Consider the following 16,422-nt stretch of genomic DNA (forward strand, 5'->3'; position numbering starts at 1 on the left):
AATGCCCCTTCGCAGATTTTCCAAAAACAGTGTTTCTCACCTGCTGAATCAAAAGAGAGGTTTATCTCTGTGAGATGAATGCACACGTGACAAAGCACTTTCACAGATTGTTTCTTTTAACTTATATCTGCAGATAGTCAGTTTTTCCACATAGAACTCAATGGTCTCCCAAATGTCCCTTGGCAGATCCCCCAAAAAAGTGTTTCCAACCAACTGAATCATAATAAATGCTTAAATCTGTGAGATGAATCCACACATCACAAGACAGTATCACAGATTGTTTCCTTCTAGATTTTATGTGGGGATATTCTTTTTTTCCCAATAGGCCTCTATGGGCTCCCAAATATCCCTTTGCAGATTCTACAAATAGAGTGTTTCCAACATGCTAAATCAAAAGAAATGTTTAACTCTTTCAAATTAATTTACACATCACAAAGAAGTTTCACAAATAGCTTCTTTCTGATTTTTATCTCCTGATATTTGTTTTGTTTCATGGACCTCAAAGGGCTCCCAAATGTCCCTTGGAAAATTCTGCAAAAAGACTGTTTCCAAACAGATGAATTAAAAGAAAGGGTTAATTCTTTGAGATGAATTGGCACATCACAAAGCAGTTTCACAGATAGTTTCTTTCTAGTTTTTATCTGAAAATATTCAGTCATTTCCCATAGGCTTCAATGGGTTTCCAAATGTACCATTGCAGATTTTCCAAAATATGATCTCCATACTGTTGAATCAAATGAAGGTTGACTTCTGTGAGATGAATGCACACATCACAAAGCAGTTTCACAGATGGCTTCTGTCTAGTTTTTATATGGGAATAGTAAGTTTTTCCACAGAGGTCTCAGTGGGCTGGCAAATATCTTTACACAGATTCTACAAAAACAGTGTTTCCAACCTGCTGAATGAAAACAAAGGTTTACCTCTGTGACATGAATCCATAGTTAACAAAGCAGTTTCACAGATTGTTTCTTTACAGTTTTTATATGGGGATATTCAGTTTTTCCACAGAGGCCTTAAAGGGCTCTAAATGTCCCTTCACAAATTGTCCAAAAAGAGTGTTTCCAACCTGCTGAATCAAAAGAATGGTTTAGCTCTGTGAGATGAATCGACACATGACAAAGAATTTTCAAATATAGCTTCTTTTGAGTTTTTATCTGGGGATATTTAGTTTTTACCCATAGGCCTCAATGGATTCCCAAACGTCCCTTCACATATTCTACAAAAAGTGTGTCTTGAACCTGCTGAATCAAGAGAAAGGTTTAACTCTGAGAGAAGAATCCACATATCACAAAGCAGTTTCATAGGTAGCTTCTTTGTAACTTTTATCTGAGAATATTCGGTTTTTCCCCATAGGCATCAATGGGCTCAAAATGTCTCTTGGCAGATTTTCCAAAGAAGGGTTTTCAATCTTCTGAATCAAAAGAAAGGTTTAACTCTGTGAGATGAATCCACACACTACAAAACAGTTTGACAGATTACTTCTTTCTAGTTTTTGTCTGGGGACATAAAGTTTTTCCCCTAGACCTCACTGGGCTCCCAAATGTCTTTTCATAGTCTCTACAAAAAGAGTGTTTCCAACCTGTTGAATCAAAAGAAATGTTTAACTCTGTGAGAGAAATACACACAACACAAAGAAGTTTCACAGTTAACATTTTTCTAGTTTTTATCTGGGGATTTTCTGTTTAACCACAAAGGCCTCACAGTGCTCCCAAATATATCTTCACAGATTCTATAAAAATAGTGTTTCCAAACTGCTGAATCAAGAAAATGGTTAAACGCTGTGAGATGAATCCACACATCAAAAACCAGCGTCACAGATAGCTTTTTTCTAGTTTTTATCTAGAGTTTTTCCCCAACGGCCTCAGTAGTCTCCCAATTGACCATTCACAGTTTCTCTGAAGAGAGTGTTTCCAACGTGCTGAATGAAAAGAAAGGTTTAACTCTGAGATGAATCCACACATCACAGAGCAGTTTCACAGAAAGCTTATTTCTAGCTTTTATCTGGAAATATTCAGTTTTTCCCCATAGGCCTCAATAAACTTCCAAATGTCCCTTCACAGATTATACAAAAAGAGTGTTTCCAACCTGCTGAATCAAAAGATATGTTTAACTATATGAGATGAATTCACACAACACAAAGCAGTTTCACAGTTAGTTGCTTTCTAGTTTTTATCTGGGAATATTCCCTTTATCTCAATAGGCCTCAAAGGGCTTTCAAGTGTCCCTTTCTGTATACTCCAAAAAAAAAAAAAAAAAAAAAAAAAAAGTTTCCAACTGCCTGAATAATAAAAAAGGTTAAACACTGAGAGATAAATCTACACATTATGAAGCAGTTTCACAGGTTGGTTCTGTCCAGCTTTTACCTGGGGATATTCTTTTTTTCTTCCCCCATAGGCCCCAATTGTCTCCCTAGTGTCCCTTTGCAGCTTCTAAAAAAGAGTGTTTCCATTCTGCTGAACCAAAAGAAGGTTTATCTCAGAGAGAGGAACCCAACATATCACAAAGCAGTTTCACATACAGCTTCTTTCTAGTTTTTATCTGGGGATATTTGGTTTTTCCCCATAGGCTGCAACAGGCTCCAAAACGTCCCTTCACAGATTCTACGAAAGGAATGTTTCCAATTTACTCTTTCAAAGGAAAGGTTTCACTCAATGAGATAGCTCCACAAATTACAAAGCAGTTTCACAGATAGATTTTTCCGGTTTTTATCTGGGGATATTTGTTTTTTCCCCATAGGCCTCAATGGACTCCCAAATTTCCCCTCATAGACTCTCCATAAAGATTGTTTCAAAACTACTGGGTCAAAAGAAAGGTTTACCTCTCTAACATGAATACAGACATTACAAAGCAGTTTCACAGATACCTTCTTTCTAGTTTTCACTGGGGATATTTTCTTTTTCTTTATAGGTCTCAATGGGCTTCCAAACATCCTTTCACAGTTTTTCCAAATCAGTGTTTCCAAGTGGCTGAATAAAAGAAAGATTTAACACTGTGAGATAAATCTACATATCACAAATCAGTTTCACAGGTTGGTTCTGTTCAACTTTTACCTGGGGATATTAATTTTTTTTTCCATAGGCCTCAATGGGCTCCATAATGTCCCTTTGCAGACTCTCCTAAAACAGTGATTCCAACTGGCTGAATCAAAAGAAAGGTTTACCCGTTTCAGTTGACTCCACACATCACAAAGCAGTTTCACAGATAGTTTCGTCCTAGATTTTATCTGGGCATATTCAGCTTTTTCCCATAGGACTCAATGGTCTCCCAAAATGTCCTTTTGCAGATTTTCCAAAAAGAGTGTCTCCAAACTGTTTAATCAAATTAAGGTTTAACTTTGTGAAATGAATGAGCGTATTGCAAAGCTGTTTCATAGATAGCTTCTTTCTAGTTTTTATGTGGGGATATGCGGGTTTTCCCCATAGGCCTCAATGGGCTGGCAAATACCTTTACACAGATTCTACAAAAAGACTGATTCCAACCCTGTTGAATCAAAACAAAGGGTTAACTCTGTGAGATGAATCCACACTTCACAAAGCAGGTTCACAGATAGATTTTTTACAGTTTTTTTGTGGGGATATTCAGTTTTTCCACATAGGCCTCAAAGGGGTCCTAAATGTCTCTTGGCAGATTGTCCAAAAAGAGTGTTTCCAACCTGCTGAATCAAAAGATTGGTTTAACTCTATAAGATGAATCTGCACATGACAAAGCAGTTTCAAACATAGCTTCTTTCTAGTTTTTATCTGGGGATATTCAGTTTTTACCCATAAATCTCAATGGATTCCCAAATGTTCCATTGTATGTTCCACAAAAGGAGTGTTTTGAACATGCAGAATCAAGAGAAAGGTTTAACTTTGAGAGATGAATCCACACAGCAAAAAGTGGTTTCACAGGTAGCTTCTTTGTAGTTTTTATCTGGAAATATTCAGTTTTTTGACTAGGCTTTTTTGCAGATTCTACAAAAGAATGTTTCCAACCTGCTGAATGAAAAAAAGGTTTAACTCTGTTAGATGAGTCCACACATCACAAAGCAGTTTCAAATAATTTCTTTATATTTTTTATCTGGTGATATTCAGTTTTTACATGTATACTTCAATGGGCTCCCAAAAGTACTGTTGCAGATACACCGATTATAGTGTTTCCAACCTACTGAGTCAAAAGAAAGGTTTAACTCTGGGAGATGAATCCACACATCACAAAGAAGTTTCAAATAATTTCTTTCCACTTTTTATCTGGCGATGTTTGGGTTTTACCCATAGGCCTCAATGGGCTCCAAAATATCCCTTTGCAGATCCTCCAAAAAGAGTGCTTTCAAAGTGCTGAATCAAAAGAAAGGCTTAACTCTGTGAGATGAATCCACACATCACAAATTGTTTTCATGGATAGCGTCTTTCTACTTTTATCTGGGGATATTTGATTTTTCCCAATAGGCCTCAAAGGGATTCCCATTGTCCCTTTTCAGATTCTACAAGAGTGTTTCCAAAATATTTAATCAAAGGGAAGGCTTAATTATCTGACATGAATGCATACATCAGTAACAGTTTCACTGATAGCTTCTTTCTAGTTTTTATCTGGGGATATTTTGTTTTTCCCCATAAGCATAAATGGGCTCCCAAATGAGCCTTCTCAGATCTACAAAAAGAGTATTGCCAACCTGCTGAATCAAAATAAAGTTTTAACTCTGTCACATGAATCCACACAACACAATTCTGTCTCACATATGACTTCTTTCTTGTTTTATTATGGGGATATTCTCTTTTCCCTCTTAGGCATCAATGGGATTCCTAGTATTTCTTCCAAGACTCTCTAAAAATAGTGTTGCCTAACTGCTGAACCAAAAGAAAGATTTAACTCTTAGAGCTGATTCCATACATCACAAGCTATCAGATTCACAGATAGCTTCTTTCTGATTTTTATGTAGGGATATTCTGTTGTTCCCCATAGGCCCCAATTGTCTCCCAAGTGTTTCTTTGCAGCTTTTCCAAAAGGAGTATTTCCAAACTGCTGAATCAAAAGAAAGGCTTAACTCAGTGAGTTGAATCCACAACACAAAGCAGTTTCACAGATGGCTTATTTCTATTTTTTATCTGGGGATATTCAGTTATCTCCCGTAGGACTCAATGAATTCCAATATGTCCCTTTGCAAATTTTCCAAAATAGGATCTCCAAACTGCTGAATCAAAGGAAAGTTTAACTCTATGAGATGAATCCACACCTCACAAAGCAGTTTCACACATAGCTTCCTTACAGTTTTTATATGGGGATATAAAAATGGGGTTTTTCCACATAGGCCTTACAGGGCTGCTAAATGTCCCTTCACAAATTGTCCAAAATAGTGTTTCCAAACTACTGAATCAAAAGAAAGGTTAAACTCTGTGAGATGAATTCACACATCACAAAGCGCTTCACAGATAACTTCCTTCTAGTTTTTATACAAGGATATTTGGTTTTTCCCCATAGGCCTCAAAGGTCTCCAACATGTTGCTTAACATATTTGACAAAAAGAGTGTTTCCTTCCTGCTGAATCAAAAGAAACATTTAGCTCTCAGCTGAATACACACATCACAAAGCAGTTTCACAGATAGCTTTTTTCTAGTATTTATCTGGGAATATTGTTTACCCCATAGGTCTCAATTTGCTCCCAAATGTAAATTAGCACATTATCCAATAAAAGTGTTTCCAACTGGCCAAATCAAAAGAAGGGTTTAATTCTGTAAGAGATGAATCCACATGTCACAACGCAGTTCCACAGATTGCTTCTTTGCAGTTTTTCTATGGGGATATTGTTTTTTCCCCATAGGCCCCATGGAGCTCCCAAATGTCTTTTTGAAGAATCTCTAAAAAGAGTGTTTCCAACCAGCTGTACCAAAAGAAAAGTTTAATGCTGTGAGTTGAATCCACACATCAAAAACAAGTTTCACAGATAGCTTCTTTCTAGTTTTATCTGGGAATATTCTGGTTTTTTGTGTGTTTTTTTCCCATAGACCTCACTGGGGTCACAAATGTTCCTTCACAGATTCTACAAAAAGAGTATTTCCGACCTCCTGGTTGGACTGGGCCAGAACACGGTGGCTGTGTGGCCCGTGCAGAAAGACAAATAAAGCACTGAGATGTGATTTTCTTGGATTGATTGGTTGTTTTGGGGGCAGATTTCATAGGGTCCTTCATTGGTTGACTCCAACCTATGCTGTTAGTGCTATGGGCCTTGAGGTTTTTAGAGTTCACCCACCTGTCTAGCAAGAACCATGGCTCCAAGCATGCCCATGGTGCCTGAGGGCTGTGTCTCTCTCATGTCCTTGGGACTGGAGTTTGCTCACTGATGGCAGTGGTAATTTGGGTGGACAGGGACAGTTTTCCTGCTGGCTTGGATCAATGTTCCTCTCCCAGATAAATATACCTTGCATTCTGGAGTGGAGATATTGTCTGGTGTCTTTGGAACTCGCTGCTCCCGCCTGTGTTTTCTCCCAGTTAGGACTGTTGTGGCGACTCCCGATGAATAAATTGGATAGCCTGGGCATTTCCGATGTGTGGATTCATCTGACAGATCTAAAACTTTCTTTTGATTCAGCAGGTTAGAAACACTCTTTTTGTACCATCTGCAAAGAGAAGTTTCAGAGCCCATTGAGGCCTACAGGGAAAAATTGAATATCTTCAGATAAAAACTAGAAAGAAGCTACTGTGAAACTGCTTTCTGATGTGTAGATTCACCTTACAGAGTTAAACCTTTATTTTGGTTCAACAGATTGGAAACCCACCTTATCTAGAATCTATTAAAGGACTTTTCAAAATCCTTTGAGACCCATGAGGAATAACAGAATACTGCCAGATAAAGACTGTGAAGAAGCTATCTGAGAAACTGCTTTGTGATACGTGGATTCATCTCACGAGGATAAATCTTTATTTTGGATCAGAAGCGTGGAAGTACTCCTTTTCTAGAGTCTGTAAGGGACAGTTTAAAACCCATTGAGTCCTTTGAGGAAAAACAAAATATCCCCAGATAAAAACTAGAAAGAAGCTATTTGTGTAACTGCTTAGTGATGTGTGGATTCATCTCATCTGGTTAGCCTTTCTTATGATTTCACCAGGTTGAAAACACTGTTTTTGGATAATCTGCATAGGGAGATTTTGGGAGCCCATTGAGGACTATGGGGAGAAACAGAATGTCCCCAGATAAAAACTACAAAGAAGATGCCGTGAAATGGCTTTTAGATATGCATATTCATTTCTCAGAGCTAAATATTTCCTTTGATTCAGTAGGTTGTAAACAATCTTTTTGAAGAATCTGCTAAGGAACATTTGGGATCCCACTGAGCCATAGGGAAAAAAATTGACTATACTCAGATAAAATCTAGGAAGAAGCTATCTGTGAAACAGTTTTGTGATGTCTCGATAGTTTTTCCAGAGTTAATTTTTTTTTTTCCTTCAGAAGGTTGGAAACAGTCTTTTTGGAGAATATGTTAAGGGACACGTGGGAGTCCATTAAGGCCAATGAGGAAAAATTGAATATCTCCAGATAAAAACTAGACAGAAGCTACCTGTGAAACTCCTTTGTGATGTGTGAATTCATCTCACAGAGTTAAAACTTTCCTTTGATTCAGCAGGTTGGAAACACTCTTTTTGTAGAATCTGAGAAGGAACATTATGGAGCCCATTGAGGTCTATGGGGAAAAACAAAATATCTCCAGATAAAAATTAGGAAGAAGCTATCAGTGAAACTACTTTGTGATATGTGGATTCATCTCACAGAGTTAAAACATTCTTTCGATTCCGTGGGTTGCAAAAAGTCTTTTTAGAGCATCTTTGAAAGGACATTTGACATCCCTTTGAGGCCTATGGGGAAAAACCGAGTATCCACAGATAAAAACTAGAAAGAAGCAATCTATGAAATTGCTTTGTGATGTTTGGATTTATCTCTCAGAGGTAAATATTTCTTTTGATTCAGCAGGTGAGAAACACTGTTTTTGGAAAATCTGCAAGGGGCATTTTTGAGCCCATTGATGCATACAGGAAAAAACAAATATGCCGAGATAAAAACTAGAAAGAAGCTATCTGTGAAACTCCTTTTTGATGTGTAGATTAGTCTGTCAGAGGTAAACTTTTTTTTGATTCAGCAGTTGAAAAAGTATTTTTAGAGAATCTGTGAATGGACATTTGGAAGCAAGTTAAGACCTATGGGAAAAACAGTAATATCCCCAGAATAAAACTAAAGAAAACTATCTGTGAAACTGCTTTTTGATGTGTGGGTTCATCTCACAGAGTTAAATCTTTCCTTTGATTCAGCAAGTAATGAACAATGTTTTTGGAAAATCAGCAAAGGGGCATTTTGGAATCCATTGATGCCTAAGAGAAAAAATCAAATATCACCACATAAAAACTAGAAAGAAGCTATCTGTGAAACTGCTTTGTGATGTGTGGATTCATCTCACAGAGTTAAAACTTCGTTATCATTCAACAGGTTGGAAACACTGTAAGTGTTGAATCTGTGAAAAGATATTTTGGATCTCATTGAGGCCTATAGTGAAAAACCCAATATCCTCAGATAAAAAATAGGAAAAAAGCTATCTGTGAAACTGCTGGATGAGGGGATTCATCTCACAGAATTAAAGCTTTCTCTTAGTTAATCAGGTTGAAAACACTTTTTGGAGAATCTGCAAAAGGACATTTGGGAGCCCATTGAGGGCAATGAAGAAAAGCTGAATATTCCCACATAAAATTAGGAATAATCTATCTGTTTAACTGCTTTGTGATGTGTGCATTCATTTCACAGAGTTAAACTTTTCTTTTGACTCAGCAGTTTGGAAACGCTCTTTTTGGAGAATATGCTAAGGGATATTTGGGAGCCCACTGAGACCTAGAGGATAAAACTGACTACCTCTAGATAAAAACTAGGAAGGGTTGAGTGCAGTGGCTCATGTCTGCAATCCCAGCACTTTGGATGGTTGAGGTAGGTAGATCACGAGGTTGGAAGATCAAGACCATCCTGACTAACACAGTGAAACCCCGTCTCTAGTAAAAATACAAAAAATTAGCTGAGCATGGTGACAGGTGCCCGTAGTCCCAGCTAATTGGGAGACTGAGGCAGGAAAATGGCATGAACCCAGGAGGCAGAGCTTGTAGTGAGTTGAGATTGTGCCATTGCACTCCAGCCTGGGTGAGAGAGTGAGACTCCATCTCAAAAAATAATAATAATAAATAAATAAAACTAGGAAGAACCTATCTGCTGAAACTGCTTTGTGATGTGTGGATTCATCTCACGGAGATAAAAGTTTCTTTTGATTCAGCAGGTTGGAAACACTTTTTTTTGTAGAATGTGTGAAGGTGCAGTTGGGAGCCCATTTGTGCCCATGTGGAAAAACAGAATATCCCCTGATAAAAACCAGAAAGAAGTTATCTTGAAAGTGCTTTGGGATGTGTGGATTCATGTCAAAAAGTGAAACATTTTCTGTGATTTAGCAGTTTGAAAGCACTTTTTTTTTGGAGAATCTGTGAAGGGATATTTCAGAGACAATTGAGGAATATGGAGGAAAACAAAATGTCCCCAGGTAAAAACTAGAAAGAATCTATCTGGGAAACTGCTTTTTGTTATGTGTATTCATCTCACAGAGTTAAAACTTTCTTTTTATTCAGTAGTTTGGAAACACTGTTTCTTGAGAATGTGCAAAGGATCATTTGGGACCCCATTGTAGCCCATGGGAAGAAACAGAATATCTGCAGATAAAGCTAGAAAGAAGCTATCTGTGAAACTGATTTTTGATTTGCGGATGCATCTCACAGAGGTAAACTTTTCTTTTGATTCAGCAGGTTGATAACACTCGTTTTGGAGAGTCTCTGAGGGGACATTTCAGAGCACATTGAGGCCTATAGGGAAAAACCTAATATCACCAGGTAGAAACTAGAAAGAATCTATCTGAGAAATCGCTTTCTGGTATGTGGATTCATCTCACAGTGTTAAACATTTCTTTTGATTCACCATGTTGGAAACACTCTCTTTGGATAATCTGTGAAGAAACATTTCATAGCCCATTGAAACCCAAGGGTAATAAATGAATATCCCCAGGTTTAAACTAGAAAGAAGCTATCTGTGAAACTGCTTGATTAAGTATGGTTCACCCTCTGAGAGCTAAACCTTTGTTTTGATTCAGCAGGTTGGAAACACTCTCGTTGGAGAATTTGCAAAGGGCCGTTTGATAGCCATTAAGGACAATGGGGAAAAAACTGAATATCTGCTGACAAAAATGAGAAAAAGTCTATCTGGGAAACTGCTTTTTGATGCATGGATTCATCTTATGGTTAACCTTTTCTTTTGTTTCAGGAGGTTGGAAACATTCTGTTTGGAAAATCTGTGAAGGGTCATTTGGGAGCCCATTAAGGATTATGGGGGAAAACTGAATATCCAAAGGTAAAACGTATAAAGAAGCTATCTGCGAAACTGCATTTGGGATGTGTGGATTCGTCTCACAGGGTTAAACCTTTGTTTTGATTCATCAGGTTGGAAACACTCTTTTTGGAGTACCTTTGAAGGAACATTCTTAAGCTTATTGAAACCCAGGGGAAAAAACAAATATTAACAGATAAAAACTAGAATGAAACTGTCTGTGAAACTGCTTTGTAATGTGTAGATTCATCACACAGAGGTAAGCATTTCTTTTGATTCAGAAAGTCGAATGCAATCTTTTTGGAATATCCGTGAAGGGACATTTTTGAGCCTATAGATTCCTATGTAGAAAACCAAATATCCCCAGGTAAAAACTAGAAAGAAGCTACTTGTAAAATTGTTTTGTGATTGTTAGATTCTTCTCACAGAGTTTAACCTTACTTTTGATTCAGCAGTTGGAAACACTCCTTTTGGAGAATCTGTGAAGGGACATTTGGGAACCCATTGTGGTCTATGGGGAGAAAGGGAATATCCCCAGGTTAAAAGTGGAAAAATGCTATCCTCTAAACTGCTTTGTGTTGTGTGGATTCATCTCACAGTGTTAAAAGTTTCTTTTGATTCAGCAGGTTGGAAGTCCTTTTTTAGAAGGATCAGCAAAGGGAGGTTTGGGAGCCCATTATGGTCATTGGGGGAAAACTGAATATCCCCAGACAATAACTCAAAATAACTTATCTGTGAAACCTTTTTAAAATGTGTGGACTCACATCTCAGAGTTAAACCTTTGTTTTGATTCAGGAGGATAGAAACACGCTTCTTGGAGAATCTGTGAAGAAATATTTTGAAGCCCTTTGAAACACATGGAGACTACCAAATATCACCAGGTAAAAACTGGAAAGCAACTATCTGTAAAACTACTTTGCTATGTGTGATTCATCTCAAAGTGTCAAAAGTTTGTTTTGACTCAGCAGGTTGGAAAAGCTTTTTTTGGGGAATTTACAAAGGGATGTATCGTAGCCCATTAAAGTCAATGGGGAAAACCGAATATCCCCAGCTAAAAACTAGAAAGAATTTAACCTTGAAACTTCTTTGTGATGTGTGGATTCATCTCACTGATTTAAACATTCTTTTGATTCTGCAGGTTGAAAACCTTCTTTTTGGGAAATCTGCAAAAAAGGCCCATTGAGGCCTATAAGAAAAAATTAAACATAACGAGGAAAATTATTAGAAAGAAGCTATCTGTGATGAAACTGCTTTGTGATGTGTGGATTCACCTCACAGAGGTCAACCTTCTTTTGAATCAGCAGGTTGGAAACACTCTTTTTGGAGAATCTGTGAGTGGACATTTGGCAGCCATTTAAAGTCTATTGGGAAAAACTGAATATACTCAGGTAAAAACTAGAAAGAAACTATCTGTGAAACTGCTTTGTGATGTGTGGATTCATCTCACAGAGGTAAACCTTTCTTTTGATTCAGCAAGTTGGAAACACTCTTTTTGGAGGATTTGCATAGGAACAATTGAGAACACATTGAGGCCAATGGGGAAGAAAACAGAATATCCCTATATAAGAAGAAGAAAGAAAGTACTTGTGAAACTGCTTTGTGATCTGTGGATTCATCTCAAAGAATTAAACTTTTATTTTGATTCACCAGGTTGGAAACACTTGTTTTGGAAATTTTGTGAAGGGATATTTAGGATTTTTTTGAGGACAATAGGGAAAGACTGAATATCCTCATATAAAAACTACTAAGAATCTACACGTGAAACTGCTTTGTGATGTGTGGTTTCATCTCACAGAGATTAACATTTTCTTTGACTCAGCATGTTAGAAACACTCTTTTTGAAGGATCTGTGAAGGAACATTTGGGAGTTCATGGAGATCCAGGGGAAAAAATAAATATCCTGCAGTAAAAACTAGAAATAAGCTATCTATGAAACTTCTTTGTGATTTGTGGATTCATATCAGACTTAAACTTTTATTTTTATTCATCAGATAAGAAAATCTCTTTCTTGAGTATGTGCAAAGTGATATTTGGGAGCCCATTGAGGCCCATGTGGAAAAACAAAATACCCCAGGTGAAAACAAGAAAAAATGCTATCTGTGAAACTGCTTTGTGATGTGTGGATTCATCTCACAGAATTAAAAGTTTCTTTTGTTTCAACAGGTTGGAATAACTCTTTTGTAGAGATCCTGCTAAGGGACATATGGGAGTTGATTGAAATCTATGGGGAAAATACAAATATCCCCAGGTAAAAACTAGAAGAAACGTATTTGTCAAATTGCTTTGTGATGTGTGGATTCTTCTCACTGAGATCAACCTCTCTTTTGACTCAGCAAGTTGAAACACTCTTTTTGGAGAATCAGCAAAGGGACGATTGGAAGTCCATTGAGGTCAGTGTGAAAAACTGAGTATCACCAGGTAAAAATGAGAAAGAAACTCTCTGTAAAACTACTTTGTTTTTGGTTGATTCTTCTAACAGAGTTAAATGTTTCCTTTAATTCCACAGGTTGGAAACAGTCTTTTTGGAAACTTTGCAAAGGGACATTTGGGAGCCCATTGGGGCATACAGGGAAAAACCCAATATCCCCAGGTAAAACCTAGTAGAAAGCTTTCCTTGAAACTGCTTTGTGATGTGCGGATTCAACTTACTGAAGTAAAGGTTTCTTTTGATTCAACAGGTTGGAAACACTCTTTTTGGATAATCCGCAAAGGGATTTTTCGGAGCCCATTGAGGTCCATAAGGAGAAATGAAATTTCCAATGGTAAAAATGAGAAAGAATCTATCTGTGTAACTGCTTTGTGCTGTATGGTTTCATCCCACAGAGTTAAAGCTTTGTTTTGGTTTAGCAGATTGGAAACATGCTTTTTGGAGAATCTGTGAAGGGACATTTGGCAACCCTTAAAGCCTATGCTTTGTGATGTGTGGTTTCATCCCACAGAGTTAAAATTTTCTTTTGATTTGGCAGGTTGGAAACATTATTTTTGGAATATCTGTGAAGGGACATTTTACAGCCCACTACAGTCTATGCAGGAAAACCAAATACCACCAGTGAAAAATTAGAAATAAAGTAACTGTGAAGTTGCTTTGTGATGTGTGGATTCATCTCACAGAGTTAATCCTTTTTCTTTGACTTATCAGGTTGGAAATGTGGAAAAGAGAGTTTTGGGGGCGCCAGTTGAGTTGGTCTCCCCTGTGTAAGACACCTATGGGAAGCCATGTATAGCCTCTGAGAATAATAGTCTCGTTATTGTCTTCATGTTTTTATGCCCCAAAAGCATAACCACTTGGCAGCATTCCACAGGTTGCTAAGGGAGATAACACTCCCTTGAAGAAAAGGAGTATAATTAAACATATTGTCTCCTCCTGAAACCTAATCCCATCCATTTCAGTCTCAATAAGTTAAAGATTTTAAGTAGTTTAGACACACACCTCTCCTCAAGGAAATTCACAGAAACTGCCAGTGCTATACATCTTATCTAATGAATCATGAGATTTCCTTCACTGATTAATTCTTTTTCTCATTTCTTTCTCCCCCTCCCATCTGCCCTAAGAACAAAGAGCTTGTAAACCAAGAAATTGGGTGGAGCCTGAGAGCTCTGGCCTGTGAGCAAGCCTATGATGCTCAGGTCCCCTGGACTCACCTTTTAAATTCTTATTCTGTTTCTAAATCTTTTGTCTCTGCCAGATTCTGGGTACCCACTGGGTGATGTGGGGCTGGTTTCCCCAACATCTGGCACCCAACATGGGTCTCCCCATAATCTCTACAAATAATCCAGTGAAGAAACCCCAGAGTGTAGAAAGTGGAGCACGACTGATGAAGGACGTCTGAGTACATTTTCACTTCAGGCTCTATCGGTAAGTAGAGCAATTGGAGAATTCCAGGGTAACCTCAGGTAAATATGGGTCAGGTTGAAAGTAAGCTTGCTAATTACTTAAGCCTGGTGTGGCAGTTATTGCATCTCAGCAGGTAATTGTGAGTACTCGAAATCTCACATCTTTGTTCCATCTCATAGAAAATTATTCACCTCCCTTTCCAGAATATGGAACCATGAATGTAAAAGATCGGGACAAGATCAGATCAGACATAAAATGAGTACAACAAGAGGGCCACGATATTCCCTTCTCCACGTGGTCTGTGTGGTCAGCAATTAAAACTGCACTGGAGTCATTCCACAGTGAGAGGAGGAGGAGGAGTTTCAGGATGACATAGAAAAGTTTAATATTCAGGAGTCTGATGATGAAGAAAGTGAACCATCACAATCTAGCTTAAAACAGCAGGAGAAATGGGAAACTATATATTGTAAGTACCAAAGTGGTCACCCCCATCTCAGCCTTAAGAATTTTTGGAATGGAAGGCTGAGACATGTCTTGCCACTCCCAATGTTGCATGCCCTGCCATTAACTATGGCGAAGGGAAGTTTCAGACTTGACCAACAGCCAATTATGGTGAGCGAATGATCCAGGCTTGTGCCACTGTTAATTATGGTAGAGGAACGTTATGAACCAGCCCAAATACAAATTATGGCTTAAGGACAATCCAGGCATCCATTCCTCAGTCATGAGAAATGGGGGATTTGGATGTTTGGCAGCTTCCATTAATTATTTTGCCAGCTGAGGAGTCCAGAGAACTAGCTCAAGCACACTGGGAGCCATTTTCTTTTAAAATATTAAAAAACTTAAAGCAAGCAATTGGACAATATGGGCCAAATTCTACTTATGTTCATTCCTTATCACAACCTGTGGCTTATAACTGGTGCTTAATACCTATGGATTGTGAGTCATTAACCCGACCCACCCTGCCCCCATCACTTCCCCCAATTTAAAACCTTTTGGACAGATGAAGCAACAAATCATGGATACAGAAATGATCAAGCCCAACCTCCCATTAATATTACATCTGATCAATTGCTTGGAATTGGACAGGCATGGGGTACTAGAACCATCAGATGTTAATGGGTGATGAGGCTGTTGATCAGCTCAGAACTATATGCCTAAAAGCCTGGGAAAAAAAATTCACGACCCTGGTACACTTATCCTTCTTTTAACTCAGTTCAACAGGTTCCAAGGAAGCCTTATTCAGATTTTATCCCCATTTGCAAGACATGACTCAAAAGGCCATTTTGGATTATCATGTCAGGAATGTGATCATTCAACTGCTTGCTTGTGAAAATGCCAATACAGAATGTCAGGCAGCAATTAGACTTATTAAGGGAGAGGCAGAACAAAATTACACTTATTGGGTCTACATTCCATTCCCACCACTGAATAGGCCTGTTACACGGTTAGACCCCCTGGTGGAGGTTTATGTTAATGACAGTGTCTGGATGCCTGGACCAACAGATAACTGAAGTCCTACTCATCTAGAGGGGGAAGAAATGTTAATCAATGTTTCTATTGGTTATCACTTTCCTCCCATCTGGTTGGATGGTTTATGACCCTACACATAATGGATCAAAAGCCTCCATTCATGCAATCATTGGAAGAGCAGTTCAATCTTTGGACACTATTATATGCTTAGAGCATGGCTATGAAATGACACATTGCCAGATTAATAAATTTAAACCTGATAAGAAGCCCTGCGTTAGGCAGGCTACTAAATGGTCTTGAAAGCTAGAGGTGCTAACCTGGGAAGATTGAAATGCAAACTGCTTCAGTACTGCAAAATAATTCTGATGGAATTGTCATTGATTGGGCCTCAGGGGATGTTTTGCAGTAAATTGTGCTGGACAGCACAAAGATTGTAGAGAGACTCTTTTGCAAATGATTACCCAGATAATGCAACAAAATTATACAGAAGAATTAAAACAAATTACCCCATTAAGTTGGAGGAGAATAGTATGATTTCTACAAACCAAAAAATGATTGATCCAATTATAAGTCTGGAATATCCAGAATTATGGAAATTAATGATTGTTCAAATACCAGTTCGGTTTTGGAAAGGAGAATATAAAACAGAGACCCATAGTAAAAACTGCAATTTGTTGTAGCCAGGACCTCTAATTAGACGGTCCCATTGCAGAGTTGTGTTAGGCCTCCTTTTAAGTTGGCA

This window comes from Rhinopithecus roxellana, chromosome 9 (assembly GCF_007565055.1).
Source record: "Rhinopithecus roxellana isolate Shanxi Qingling chromosome 9, ASM756505v1, whole genome shotgun sequence".
NCBI lineage: Eukaryota > Metazoa > Chordata > Mammalia > Primates > Cercopithecidae > Rhinopithecus > Rhinopithecus roxellana.